At 46.5% G+C, this 14,516-nt stretch overlaps 1 non-coding gene across 1 annotated transcript; it reads right to left on the minus strand.

Annotated features, from left to right (window-relative positions):
• Window positions 1–6,029: 6,029 nt before the first annotated feature.
• Window positions 6,030–6,103, minus strand: Trnat-ugu (transfer RNA threonine (anticodon UGU)). The gene has a single exon. It is a non-coding gene; the product is annotated as a tRNA-Thr (tRNA).
• Between the last annotated feature and the right edge of the window lie 8,413 nt (window positions 6,104–14,516).

The raw sequence follows: 14,516 nt of genomic DNA on the forward strand, positions 1-14,516 counted from the left end.
CACGGTACATAAGACTAGTAATCCAAATGTGAACAATATATAAACATAACAGAACTGAAAACAGAAACTGAAGGATGTGTATACTTTCAAGGAATACAATGGGGTAAAAAGTAGTATAGAGCTAGTGAACGAGATTAAGAACGGGCAGCTTCATCATCTTTACTGTCAGATATCAAACATTTATAAAACAATGTTATTAGATGTATTTTACTGAAGCGTGGTAACATTAAAATTGCAGAAGCAATTGAGCTGATAGATCTTTTGAAATTCAAGCTGTCTTTCCATTTTTTCGGTTTTAATAATGAAGTGGGAAATAGTTTAGCTTGAACAATGGAGGATAGTTTTGTAAACAATTTGGAATGCAGATTCTTTGAAAGTTATCCACAAGTGAAAGATAAAATCGTGTATTATAGCGGTATGTGGACGACAGTCTTGTTCTTATAAAAGGTGATAATACTGACATCAATGAATTTTTGCAATTCATGGACGGCATGCATTCGAAAATAGATTTTACCACAGAAATGAAAGAGGGAGAGTCTTCTATTTATGTGGATCTCACTATCACAAATGTCGGGAACAGGCATAGATTCGCAATATGTAAGAGGCTGACGTGTGCTGATGCAATCATTAGCGCAAATTCTTGCTATCCATCACAATACAAGGCCTTTTTATCGAGTACTTCGATTACCTTAAGCAGCTGGGAAGATACATGACAGTTTGAACACCATAAAGCACATAGTTATAATGGGTACACAGAGCAAGACGTGACATGCCAACAGAATAAAATCAAAAAAGAAGAACAGTGGAGAATTTCGTTGCCGTTAGCAAACAAGAGCAATAATATTGTTAACGTTAGAGCTGTCCCTATGACACTTCATGGTAAATTATCACAACAAATCGAGAACTGCTTCAGATGATGCAACGTCAGATGTGGATTCCAAGTAAATAATACAATAAAACTGAGAATTAGATATAACATAAAAAGGAAAGTTAGTTTTCAGATTCGGGAGTATGTAGAACTGCTTAAATGAAATTTCCGCCATTTGTATAGATTATTTCTCCTACTGTACACTAAAATAGTACAATATAATAAACGATAGAGTAAAATGGTGGAAGTTTCATTTCAACTTATTTTTGGCCCCAGGCTTAGGAAAGATTATACAGAAAATTATGGTCAATGCGATAGTTGCTATTATAGATGATCAGAAAAAGTCTGAAAAGCTTGTGAGCGTGTGGCAGGGCAGGTCGTGCTGAGCAATAACTGTTAAGAATAAAATTCGATACATTGTGTCATTTCTGAGTTAATTAGTATTCGAGTTACCCAATCAGGCCACTGCGAACGGAAACTGAAGCGGCCTCACAGATGTCGTTAGTGTCAGTAGTTCTGATAGGGTAGATCAGTGGCAACCCATGCAATATTGTACCATTGTGCTACAATGTGGTGGCCTGTAGCCTTTTGACTTACTGTGGTAATAATCGTAGCTAAATTCAATATTTGTTGCAATAATCAGCAACCAGTTGCACAAAAAAAAAATTATTCCCTTACCGGTTTCAGGACTCTAGTCGCCTTCTGCAGAAGACTATGAAGAAAAATATACCACAAACAGTAGATGACACATATCTATTGTTGTTGTTGTGGTGGTCTTCAGTCATGAGACTGGTTTGATGCAGCTCTCCATGCTACTCTATCCTGTGAAAGCCTCTTCATCTCCCAGTACCTACTGCAACCTAAATCCTTCTGAATCTGATTAGTGTATTCATCTCTTGGTCTCCCTCTACAATTTTTACCCTCCACACTGACCTCCAATACTAAACTAGTCATCCCTTGATGCCTCAGAACATGTACTACCAACCGATCCGTTCTTATAGTCAAGTTGTGCCACAGAGTCCTTTTCTCCCCAGTTCTATTCTATACCTCCTCATTAGTTATGTGATCTACCCACCTAATCTTCAGCCTTCTTCTATAGCACACATTTCTTCTCTTCTTGTCCAAATTATTTATCGTCCATGTTTCACTTCAATACAAGGCTACACTCCATACAAATACTTTCAGGAACGACTTCCTGACACTTAAATCTATACTCGATGTTAACAAATTTCTCTTCTTCAGAAACGCTTTCGTTGTCATTGCCAGTCTACATTTTTTATCCTCTCTACTTCGACCATCATCAGTTATTTCGCTCCCCAAATAGCAAAACTCCTTTACTACTTTAAGTGTCTCTTTTCCTAACCTAACTCCCTCATCATCACCCGAGTCAATTCGACTACATTCCATTATCCTCGTTTTGCTTTTTTTTATGTTCATCTTATATCCTCCTTTCAAGATACTGTCCATTGCGTTAAACTGCTCTTCCTAGTCCTTTGCTGTCTCTGACAGAATTACAATGTCATCGGCGAACCTCAACGCTTTTATTTCTTCTCCATGTATTTTAATACCTACTCCGAATTTTTCTTTTGTTTAATTTACTGCTTGCTCAATATACAGATTGAACATCGAGGATAGGCTACAACCCTGTCTCACTCCCTTCCCAACCACTGCTTCTCTTTCATGTCCCTCGACTCTTATAACTACCATCTGGTTTCTGTACAAATTGTAAATAGCCTTTCGCTCCTTGTGTTTTACCCCTGCCACCTTCAGAATTTGGAAGAGAGTATACCAGTCAAATTTGTCAAAAGCTTTCTCTAAGTCTACAAATGCTAGAAACGTAGGTTTGCCTTTTTTTAAATCTAGCTTCTAAGATAAGCCGTCGGGTCAGTATTGCCTTACGTGTTCCAACATTTCTACGGAATCCAAACTGATCTTTCCCGAGGTCGCCTTCTACCAGCTTTTCCATTCGTCTGTAAAGAATTCGAGTTGGAATTTTGCAGCCGCGACTCATTAAACTCATAGTTAGGTAACTTTCACATCTTTCAACACCTTCTTTCTTTGGGATTGGCATTATTATATTCTTCTTGAAGTCTGAGGGTATTTCGCCTGTCCCACACATTTTGCTCAGCAGATGGTAGTTTTGTCAGGACTGGCTCTCCCAAGGCTGCCAGTAGTTCTAATGGAATGTTGTCTACTCCCGGGGTTTTGTTTCGACTTAGGTCTTTCAGTGGCCTGTCAAACTCTTCACGCAGTATCATATTTCCCATTCCATCTTCATCTACATCCTCTTCCATTTCTATAATATTGCCCTCAAGTACATCGCCCTTGTATAGACCCTCTATATACTCCTTCCATCTTCCTGCTTTCCGTTCTTTGCTTAGAACTGAGTTTCCATCTGAGCTCTTGATATTTATACAAGTGGTTCTCTTTTCTTCAAAGGTCTCTTTAATTTTCCTGTAGGCAGTATCTATCTTACCCCTAGTGAGAAAAGCCTCTGCATTCTTACATTTGTCCTCTAGCCATCCCTGATTAGCCATTTTGCACTTCCTGTCGATCCCATTTTCGAGAAGTCTGTATTCTTTTTTGCCTGCTTCATTTACTGCATTTTTATATTTTCGCTTTTCATCAATTAAATTCAATATTTCTCCTGTTACCCAAGGATTTCTACTAGCACTCGTGTTTTTACCTACTTGATCCTCTGCTGCCTTCACTACTTCATCCCTCAAAGCTACCCATTGTTCTTCTGCTGTATTTCTTTCCCCCATTCCTGTCAATTGTTCCCTTATGATCTCTCTGAAACTCTATACCTCTGGTTTAGGCGGTTTATCCAGGTTCCTTCTCCTTAAATTCCCACCTTTTTGCAGTTTCTTCATTTTTAATCTACAGTTCACAACCAATAGATTGTGGTCAGAGTCCACATCTACCCCTGGAAATGTCTTACAATTTAAAACCTGGTTCCTGAATCTGTCTTACCATTATATAATCTATCTGAAACCTGTCAGTATATACAGACTTCTTCCATGTATACACCTTCTTTTATGATTCTTGAACCAAGAGTTAGCTATGATTAAGTTATGCTCTGTGCAAAATTCTACCAGGCGGCTTCCTCTTTCATTTCTTACCCCCAATCCATGTTCACCTACTACGTTTCCTTCTCTTCCTTTTCCTACTATCGAATTCCAGCCACAAATGACTATTAAATTTTCATCTCCCTTCACTATCTGAATAATTTAATTTATCTCATCATACATTTCTTCAATTTCTTCGCCATCTGCAGAGCTAGTTGGCATATAAACTTGTACTACTGTAGTAGGCGTGGGCTTCGTGTCTATCTTGGCCACAATAATGCGTACACTATGCTGTTTGTAGTATCTTACCCGCACTCCTATTTTTTATTCATTATTAAACCTATTCCTGCATTACCCCTAGTTGATTTTGTATTTATAACCCTGAATTCATCTGACCAAAAGTGTTGTTCTTCCTGCAACCGAACTTCGGTAATTCCCACTATATCTATTTCTCACCTATCCATTTCCCTTTTTAAATTTTCTACCTGCCTGATTAAGGGATCCGACATTCCTCGCTCCGATCAGTAGAACGCCAGTTTTCTTTCTCCTGATAACATACTTATAATTATTAAATTATTTGCTTCTTCTGAAAGTGAGATGTCCGCCTCCGTAGCGCAGCGGTGACGTTACCGCCTACCTCGCAAGGGGGCATGAGTTCGATTCTCGGCAGAGGACTGGGTATTGTATGTCCATTTTCATCGTCATTGATACGCAAGTCGCCGAAGTGGCGTCAACTAAAAGGACTTGCAATACGGCGGCCGAACCCCGAACGGGATATCCCGGCCAATAAATGCCATACGATCGATTCATTTTCATTGCTGTGATCCTAGAAAACACAGGAACAATATGTAATACCAATAATAAATCAATTATTGCAGAAAGAGCTCGTTAATGCTTACATGTGGTTCACAGCGCCTTTCAGAATTGGTATAAGGAAATGAAATAAGAACCAAACACAACTTACATTCGCGATGTAGCACTCGTAGTGCTGGACAGTATTGAAACTTCTTTATTTAAATGTGTGAATCCGTACTTAAATTGCTGAATGACCGAGAAGAAAAAGCTTCTACGTTATTTGATTCTGAAACAGATGAGTAAAACTGAACGTACTGAGCCTACATCTCATTACGTTTCCGTATCATGTCAACACTGACCCGCAATATTCTAGCGCAACGCAGTCTGACTGCTCAAAAAATATTACAACCTGATTTCAAATAATGACTACAAAAGAATGGCTCTGAATAAGAAGCAATCCTGACAATAACCTATACATTTCATTAAGCTCTTACCTCACAAAAATCCTCATTACGCGAACTACTGCAACAAAGCGAGAGTCAATGCTGCCAACTAAATAAAAGATTCTAACTACTAAAGCCACTGTTAGTTATAAGCATATGGTTAGGAAAGGAAAGATTTTGTTGCAAACCAAATAATGTATTTCTTACCTTAATAATGTGACATCCAGTTCAACATGAATATAAATCGTCATTGACATTCAGTAAAAAGATATATAATCATGAATAATTTTCAATCTACAAGTCGGATACTTCCAGATCGTTAGCCTATGCTAACACTTCAGACATCCACCCTCCATCAAGGCTGACTTCTCACATTTAGGAGCCATCACTGCTGACTGTTCACCTTCAACAGCCCAACAGTACTTCCATCACTGCTGACTGTTCACCTCCAACAGCCCAACAGTACTTCCTTCACTGCTGGCGACTAACTTCCATCTGCCCAACACTACTGGCGATTAACTTCCAACAACGGTTCTCTTACAAAGAAAACATAGTCAGAGATCCAATGAAAAGCGCTACACAGTGTTGCCAACACTTATTGTATGACGTGACAACAGACTATGTGTAATAGAAAACAAGCAGCTGCATTACTTCTCTAAGTTGATCGCAGCACAGCCTGACTGTCGCCTCAGCACTCGACACTTGTTTCTAGTTACTGTGGAGAGATTGCTACAAAATATGTTTTCGTACGTTTGCACACTAGCACGAGTTCGAAGAGAAATGGCGTATTACGTAAATTGAAGATGCAGGCGGAGAAAGCAAAGGGAAGGAATTTATGCAGAATCAGCGGCAACGTGTGCCGGACCAGGACTCGAACCCGGGACCACCTGCTCACAAGGCAGTTTCGCTAACCACTGTGTCATCCGGACACAATATTAATCAGAATCACGCCATCTCGGCACGCCTCCCGGCAGACCCGCAGTCCCATTAGGAGACACTTATCCGTGGTCCTCGACCATACCCTCCAATCTTACTACTTTGAGATACCCGCAGGTGGTCGGACGTAATTGTGCATCCGCACTGAATGTTGTGGATTCATGGTCCATGTCCGGACGAAAAGATACCATGCATTCATATAATTGATGCGCCTCAATGGGCCATGAATCCACCGCCTTCAGTGCTGAATCCACATAAAGTTCCGATGCTACCGACATCAATAATTCCTTCCTTTTTAATTCCTTTCTCCCCCTTCTACCTGCGATTTGAGTAATATGTCTCACAGCTTCGGATTCCAAGTGGTGTTTGTTCCTTCGGACATGTCCGAAAGAACCGACACCATGCATTCATATAAAAGAAACGATATGGTTCAAATGGCTCTGAGAACTATGCGACTTAACTTCTGAGGTCATCAGTCGCCTAGAACTTAGAACTACTTAAACCTAACTAACCTAAGGACATCACACACATCCATGCCCGAGGTAGGATTCGAACCTGCGACCGTAGCGGTCGCTCGGCTCCAGATTGTAGCGCCTAGAACCGCACGGCCACTCCGGCCGGCGAAATGACATGATTTTAGTGGCATAATTTTAGTTCAGTGTTCGCAGTGTACTGTAACACATTAGCACATGATAACTGGAGGCCACTGGCGTAGATGATAGCACAGGAGACTCCTCAGCCTTTGGTTCTGATTTGATCCTTACTACAGACCCATGTCCAATTGTTGTATCGCATTCTTGTGCTTGTTTAGGAAAAGCAACGAAACACACGCTCACCACGCCGTCTCTGGCAAGCCGCTTGAATTTGTAAGTGCCACGGCCCGACTGTTTAACGGCGCAAGGTATCTAAGTTCTTTCTTAATAATTATATCTTTACACAAGCTACCCTGGAACTCCCATACAATCTTTTGAGACTGTTTCCGGCCAGCCTGTATAGGTCAGACCGGCAGATTTTTTGACGTGAGATTCAGAGTGCAGTTATGGTCACAGAATGGACCTGCCCTTGGTATGCTTTCATCTGAGAGTGACTTCAAGCATAGAGAATAGTATGCACATCCTTCACAATACGCCAAAGGGTCCCAATCTTGATTTCCTGGAGGCATTGGAGGTATATAAATGCCAGAAATATCAGCCTTCTCTGCCTCGTGATGACTGGGTGTTGTGTGATGTCCTTAGGTTAGTTAGGTTTAAGTAGTTCTAAGTTCTAGGGCACTGATGATCGTAGATGTTAAGTCCCATAGTGCTCAGAGCCATTTTGAAATGTCAGCCCGACAAAGTACCTAATGAGCACATAGATTTCGTAACTAGTGCGTATTTTGATTTGTTTGTCAAATTTCTGTAAAAATACCATTTTTCAGTTAGAGAGATTTTCAAATAGAAAATGAATCTTAGTGTCTTAGAAATCTTGGTAGTGGTCTAATCTGAGATTTTTATACTTTATTTTATTTTCTCTCTGTATAGCTGGTACACACTTGTTATTAGACGCTGTAGCATATGCAATGCGGAATGTCGCGCAGCATTAAATATAATCTACCAGTGGCTCTTCTCCTCTAGCTAGTGGCCGTGAGGCATATATAGAGTAAGTTTTTGCAATCTTCAAAAAAAATGGTTCAAATGGCTGTGAGCACTATGGGACTCAACTTCTGAGGTCATCAGTCCCCTACATCTCAGTACTACTTAAACCTAACTAACCTAAGGACATCACACTCATCCATGCCCGAGGCAGGATTCGAACCTGCGACCGTTCCGGATCGTAGCGCCTAGAACCGTTCGGCCACCCCGACCGGCCTGCAATCTTCCTATTTACTTTCAGTTCATACGTTTGTAGGCCGTATTATATTTTACAACACACCTACATATTGCAGCTCACTTTTTACTTTTAAATTTTCTTTATGTCATTTAGTGGCTATTACACTTTAAGTTAACCATGTGATGTCACATTTTGTCCTTGGCTCTAGGTGATGCAGTATAGACATACATATGTCGTTCCTGCAGTTCCTGTAAGAGAGGGAAATATATATTAACACTCTTGTCGATTCGTCCTGTCTGGTTTTACCTGAAAAAGAGAAAGACACACTCTGTTGACGGATTAGTAAAACTTAATCCCTCAGCAGGTCAGGCCAACGCGTGGTTGGCCTGTGATGTGGTTGTTGGCCCAGTCCACGGATGAGCCGGTTGCGGGAGTGTTCCGTCCTCTCGTAGAACTTCCTGGCGATGGCGCGGAACCTTTCTCAGAGAGGCAGGATCCCGGTGTCCTCATGGAGTTGGCGCGTCGAAAAGCGCCTCGGAAGATGCATAGCAGTCTTCAGGGCGCGGTTCTGTATCCGTTGCAGAGTCACAATGTGAGCATCTGCGGCTTTCCCCCAGACCACGGCCGCATACTCTAACAGTGGGCGAACCAATGTTAGGTAAAGCGTGATGCCGTGTTGCGGTGGCAATGACGACTGCGGGTTTAGCAGTGGATACAGGGCGCGGAGGCGTCCAATTGCTCTCCCTTTCACATCACGGATGTGGTGCTTCCAGGTGAGCCTGCGGTCTACGGTAACCCCTAGGTATTTCGCCGACCCACTCCATGGGATAGGTTCTCCCAGGATTACGAGCGGCGTAAGCCCTGGCGGCAGAAGTCGGCGAGTGAAGACGATTGCCTGGCTCTTTGTGGCGTTGAATTTCAACCGCCACTTTGTTGCCCATGAGCCCAAGGCGTCGCATCCGCGTTGGAGGCGGTTTCTCAGCACCTGGGCATTCATGCTGCGCGTGAACAGGGCTGTATCATTAGCGTACAGCGCCAGTTCGACTGCTGCCACTTTCGGCGCGTCTGCAGTGTACAGGGAGTACAGCGAAGGGCCGAGAACCGACCCCTGCGGCACCCCTGCACGTATCTGCCGGTCTGTGGACGTACCGTCGTCAGCCCTCACGTGGAAGGTTCGTTCGGACAGGTACGACCGCAGCAACGTCATGTGAGACTCGGTATACCATGGCAAGTTGCCGGTGTAGGCTCGGCGGAAGGTTCTTCAGCAGGATGTTTGTGACGCCATCGCTGCCTCCGGGCTTCTTGGGGTTCAGCGAGCGAAGTTGCAACAGCAACTTCCTCCTCCGTTATCGGCTAGATAACCTCGCCTTCCTCCCTTGCGGCGCGGAAGGTTGGTAGTTGCTCGTGGACTCGCCGTATGTGGTCGTCGTCGATGACGTCGGCCACCGGTGTGAAGTTGGCTGCAACGGCGTCAGCCAGGACGCTGGCTTTCGCGTCGGGGTCGCTGGCGAAGTCGTTCCCGACCTGTAAAGACGGTATTCGCTGTCGCCGGCGCAGGAAGGACTTTACCACCCTTCCTTCCACTGCCATCCTCAGGATTGAATGTAGGCACAAGGTCATCCCATTACTGGTTCCGGTGTTGCTCAACTGCTGCCTTAATTTCCCGTCTCATGAAGTTTAAGCGGCACTTCGTGTCTGGTTGGCGAGTGAACTGCCATTCACGAAACAGTCGGTTCTTCTCGGTGATCGCGTCCAGGATAGGGCGCGGTAGCTCTCGCGAGAAGTCTCGTGGCCCTTGGCGACGTCTCGGCGCGGCTTCCTCCGCTGCTCGGAGTATTCTTTGGGTGAAGAATGCTAGGGCGGCGTCTGCCCCTACCACGGCGGGGTTTGGCGCGTCCTCGAGCAGTTCGAGCGCTTTCGTCTGAAAGCGCTCGGCGTCGAGCCTGCGATAGCTCGGACGGCTGTCTGGAAGAGACGTTCCGGCCATGTCGAGGCCAAAAATGACCGGTACGTGGTCGGAGGAGAGAACGTTCCGCGTCTCGGCGGTCGCGAAGTGCCCGATGCCCTTCAGAAGGGCAATATCGAGCACGTCGGGCTGTCCCCGTGCAGGGAAGATCGTGGGGTCAAACGGCCCCACGGTGATCGCGCCGTTGCAATGAACAACGCGGGAGAGGCGGCGCCCGCTGCGGCTAACAGTTCGCGAGTTCCATTCGGTGTGTTTCGCATTGAAATCCCCGGCAATGAAAACTCGACCCTCCAGCGACAGTAGGACGTCGGCTTCGTCTAGCGGTCTGCTAGGCTGCCGATAGACCGACACGAAAAGAATCTTTCCGGAGGTGGTGTTGACGGCCACTCCTGTGGCTTCCAGCGCGTTGAGGGCCGGCAGTTGAACTCGGTGGTGGCGCAGTGACTTCTTCACGTAGATGGCAGTGCCGCCCCCATGGGTGGCTCCGTCATCTCGGTAGCACCAAAAGTTTGCTGCTCGCACCTCGACCCCGGGTTTGAGGAAGGTCTCCTGCACAAGGCAGATGTAGACCGCCTCGTCCCGTAGGAATTGGCGAAACTCGCCCTGCTGGGGGTGGAGACCCCGAGCGTTGAACGTGCATATCGTTAACCCATAAATATGGTCGTTATCCATATTAGGGCTGGCTTCTCCCGGCGGTGGCCTGGAGGGCCGCCGTCACTGCTCCCACGAGGACTGGTAGCTACGTCATCAGCTGGTTGAGTGACCGCAGAAGCGCGGCCAGCTCGGTGGTGTCTTCCTTCGCCGTTTCGGGAAGGTTTGACTCCTTCGCGACGTTTCCCGAAGTCGCCAGCGGAGCGGCGCGCTGGGAACGCCCTGCGCGGGCGGCAACCCCTCCTACAGCCGCGGGCGCCGGCAAGCCGGCCTCCCCGACTGCAGGCGGCGCCGCGGGCGAGGGCAGCTGCGACGGCTGCGGTGCCGGTGCAGCCTCCCCCGCGAGCGGCCGTGGCCCCTCGGAAGGAGCGGCCGGCTTCCCCTTAGCAGCGTCCGCGAAGCTGCGACTCGGGTTTACGCGGCTGGCGCGTTTCCCGCTCTTGAATGCGGCGCATCCCCGGTAACAGGCGACATGGTCCCCGTTACAGTTGCAGCACGTCGGTCGCTCCTATTCCTTCTTCTTCGGGCAGTCACGCGATGGGTGCTCCTCGGCGCACTTGCAGTAACGCACAGGCATCCTGCAGCACTTTGCCACGTGGTCCATGCGTTGGCAGTTGAAGCACTGGGCTCGCCTGCCCTTCGCGCGTAGTCGCTCGACTTTCACGTCGAAGTCGGCAATGTTTGCAACCTGAAAAATTTTCCGTTTGTCCACATTGTCGACTAAGACCACAAGGAACAAGGGCATGTCCTTGTGGGTCCTGGGTGACCTCATCAGGCCGACGTGGCGGGTCTGGAAGCCGAGTTCCTCCAGCTGCCGCTGTAGGAACGCCGGTTCCATCTTCATCGGCAGGTGACGGATGACGACCTTCAGCTACTTCAGCTGCTCCGTACTCTGCCTGTAGCAGAACAACTTCTTGGCCTCGCAGAGTCTCATGAGTTTCGCATGGTCCTCCAAGGACTCCGCTCTGACCTTGTAAATGTCGGTCCCCGCGAACATCTTCAGCGCTTTTGCGATGGAGTACAGCATCTCTCGGAGTTCGCTGTACTCCTTACTCCAGTGAATGGTGATCAGCGGAGGGCGGCGGGGCGGTTTCGTCGCCGTAGTCGGTGTTGTCCCGTCCCCGTCGGTCTCGGCTACTTCAGGTAGATCTGCAAAACGGTTTGCAGCCTCGACCTGTTCTGGCGTCACCAGTCCAAACGACCTGGGTTTCGCTGTGTGGCGACGGGAGGGCGCGATGAAGCCTTCTTCATCCGGCTTCCTCGGTGATGCAGTCGTCATTCTGCGGCGTACCCTCCTCTTCTTCCGCCTGTCGCGACCGGAACTTGCCTGGGGGGAGGAACTGTCCTCTACGGCCGCGGCTGGGCGCTTCCGTGAGGTTTTCTCAAACTCGACAGGCTTGTCACGTGTTGCCAGCCTGGACGTCGGTGAGGGCGTGGCGGCTTCAGTAGCCACCACGGCTGGTGCGACTGCTGGCGCTGGCGCGGCAGCTGTCGTGGCAACTGCGACAGGCAAATGACTGTCGCGAAACGCAGCTAACCGAGACCGGAGTCTCGTTATCACCTCCACCCTATCCGCGTCTGTTCCCATAGCCACACGTTGCACGGCGATGCAGTACTCATCGGGAGTCAGCACGGCCATGGCGGCGGAGAGATCCTCCTATGTCGGGTGGATCGGCGTCTCGATCCGTCGTCTCGGCAGAGAGAGTGTGCGGCCGCGGCGCTGTCCGTTAGCGGAAGTTTCCACGTTCGTCCGACGCCCGCGAGCAACACTCTCACTCGTCGTCCTCGTCGGTGGTGGGGGGCCAGGCGCTGCCGTCGTCCGGGAAACTTCCCTTAGACCGCCATCTGCCTCACCCTCAGTCTCGCCGGGGCGATCGTCTCGTTCGAGATCCTCCTCCATGTCGTAACCCCGTACACGACAACTTTGCCTCTTTTGAAAGACACGACAATTTGCTTTTTCAGACAATGGGGTCACGCCACGTGGATTTTGCCGCACGAGTTCCTAAAGGCCGTTGCAGGCTGTCGACTCTGAAAGAGAAAGACGCTGGTTTGCGAGAAGACGCAAGGCGAGTAGCCAATTGCGTGAACCCGCGCAACCGATCGCTACAGAATCACGAGCGAGAGGTTTGCCTCGGCAGCTTCAGCACAGAGCGTCCGCACACTTCGGTAGCCACAGTGCAAGTGGTGTGCGTCGCGTCGTGTGGCCTGATCTACTCAAAAGTAAGAACTTGCCATTCAGTAACGCGTTGTTCCACCTCTGTCCATTACGCAAGAAGTTATTCGGCTTGGCATTGACTAATGGAGTTGTTGGATGACCTCCTTAGGGATATAGTGCCAAATTCTGTCCAATTGGCACGTTAGATCGTCAGAATCCCTGCCTATAATGTTCCAAACGTTCTCAATTGGGGAGTGATCGGCGACTTTACTGGACAAGGCAGGGTTTGGCAGGCACAAAGACAAGTAGTACAAACTTTCACTGTGTGAGGGAGGGCATTATCTTGCTTAAACATAAGCTCAGGACGACTCACCATGAAGGGCAAGGAAACTGGACGTATAATATCGTCGAATTAGCACTGTGCTGTAAGGGTGACACAGATTACAACCAACGGTGGCGTTGTATGAAAAGAAATGGCACCGCATACCATCATTCTTCCTTTGAATTTAAGTTATTCGTAATTGTAATTGCTAGGCATATAGTTGAATTTACGGCTTTAGATTTGACTGATTTATCGTGTAACCGAAGTTTAACGGATTTCTTTTAGCACTCATGTGGATGACGTTAGATTTCTTGTTACTGAGTGTCAATTGACAATTTTCGAACCATATAGATGTTTGTTGTTGTGGTCTTCAGTTCTGAGACTGGTTTGATGCAGCTCTCCATGTTACTCTATCCTGTGCAAGCTTCTTCATCTCCCAGTACTTACTGCAACCAACATCCTTCTGAATCTGCTTAATGTATTCATCTCTCGGTCTCCCTCTACGATTATTACCTTCCACACTGCCCTCCAATGCTAAATTTGTGATCCCTTGATGCCTCAAAACATGTCCTACCAACCGGTCACTTCTTTTTGTCAGGTTGTGCCACAAACTAATCTTCTCCCCAAGTCTATTCAATACCACCTCATTAGTTATGTGATCTACCCATCTAATCTTCAGCATTCTTCTGTAGCACCACATTTCGAAAGCTTCTATTCTCTTCTTGTCCAAACTATTTATCGTCCATGTTTCACTTCCATACATGGCTACACTCCATACAATTGCAATTTGTTTTGATCTTCTGATGACTTTACTAGTCGATAAATTTAAGCCTATGTCGGCTGCTCAGGTTGTCTCCTAATTCGTTTATGTACATGAGGAACAGCAAAGGGCATATAACACTACCTAGCGGAACGCAAAAAATCACTTCTGTTTTATCTGATTACTTTCCGTCAATTACTACGTACTGTGACCTCTATGAAAAGAAATCACGAATCTAGTCACGTAACTGATACGATATTCCATAAGCACACTATTTCACTACAAGCCGCTTGTGTAGTACAGTGTCAAAAACCCTCTGGAAATCTGGAAATACGGAATCCATTTTAAATCCCTTGTCAATAGCACTCAACACTTCGTGTGAGTAAAGAGCTAGTTGTGTTTCACAACAACGATGTTTTCTAAATACATGTTGTCTGTGAGTCAGTATACCGTTTTCTTCGAGGTAACTAAACCAACATACTAACCATACTCATCGTGTACAGCGTATCTTTTTATCGATGTCAGTGTATTTGATTGTATAACAAAGGACACTCAGTCCCATTCATATTCTGAATTTGACTTACCAACAATTCCAATAATTTTATCCTATGTCACTTTAAACGCGAGCATTTAAACTGGTGTACCGGTAAAATGAATCAAATAAAGTTTTTCTTATGCAACTGACGATTCACTTTTAATCTTTGCTGAAATATTCTGCAGCTGCTAAACTAAAAAATCGTAAA

This window comes from Schistocerca gregaria, chromosome 2 (genome assembly GCF_023897955.1).
Source record: "Schistocerca gregaria isolate iqSchGreg1 chromosome 2, iqSchGreg1.2, whole genome shotgun sequence".
Taxonomy (NCBI): Eukaryota; Metazoa; Arthropoda; class Insecta; order Orthoptera; family Acrididae; genus Schistocerca; species Schistocerca gregaria.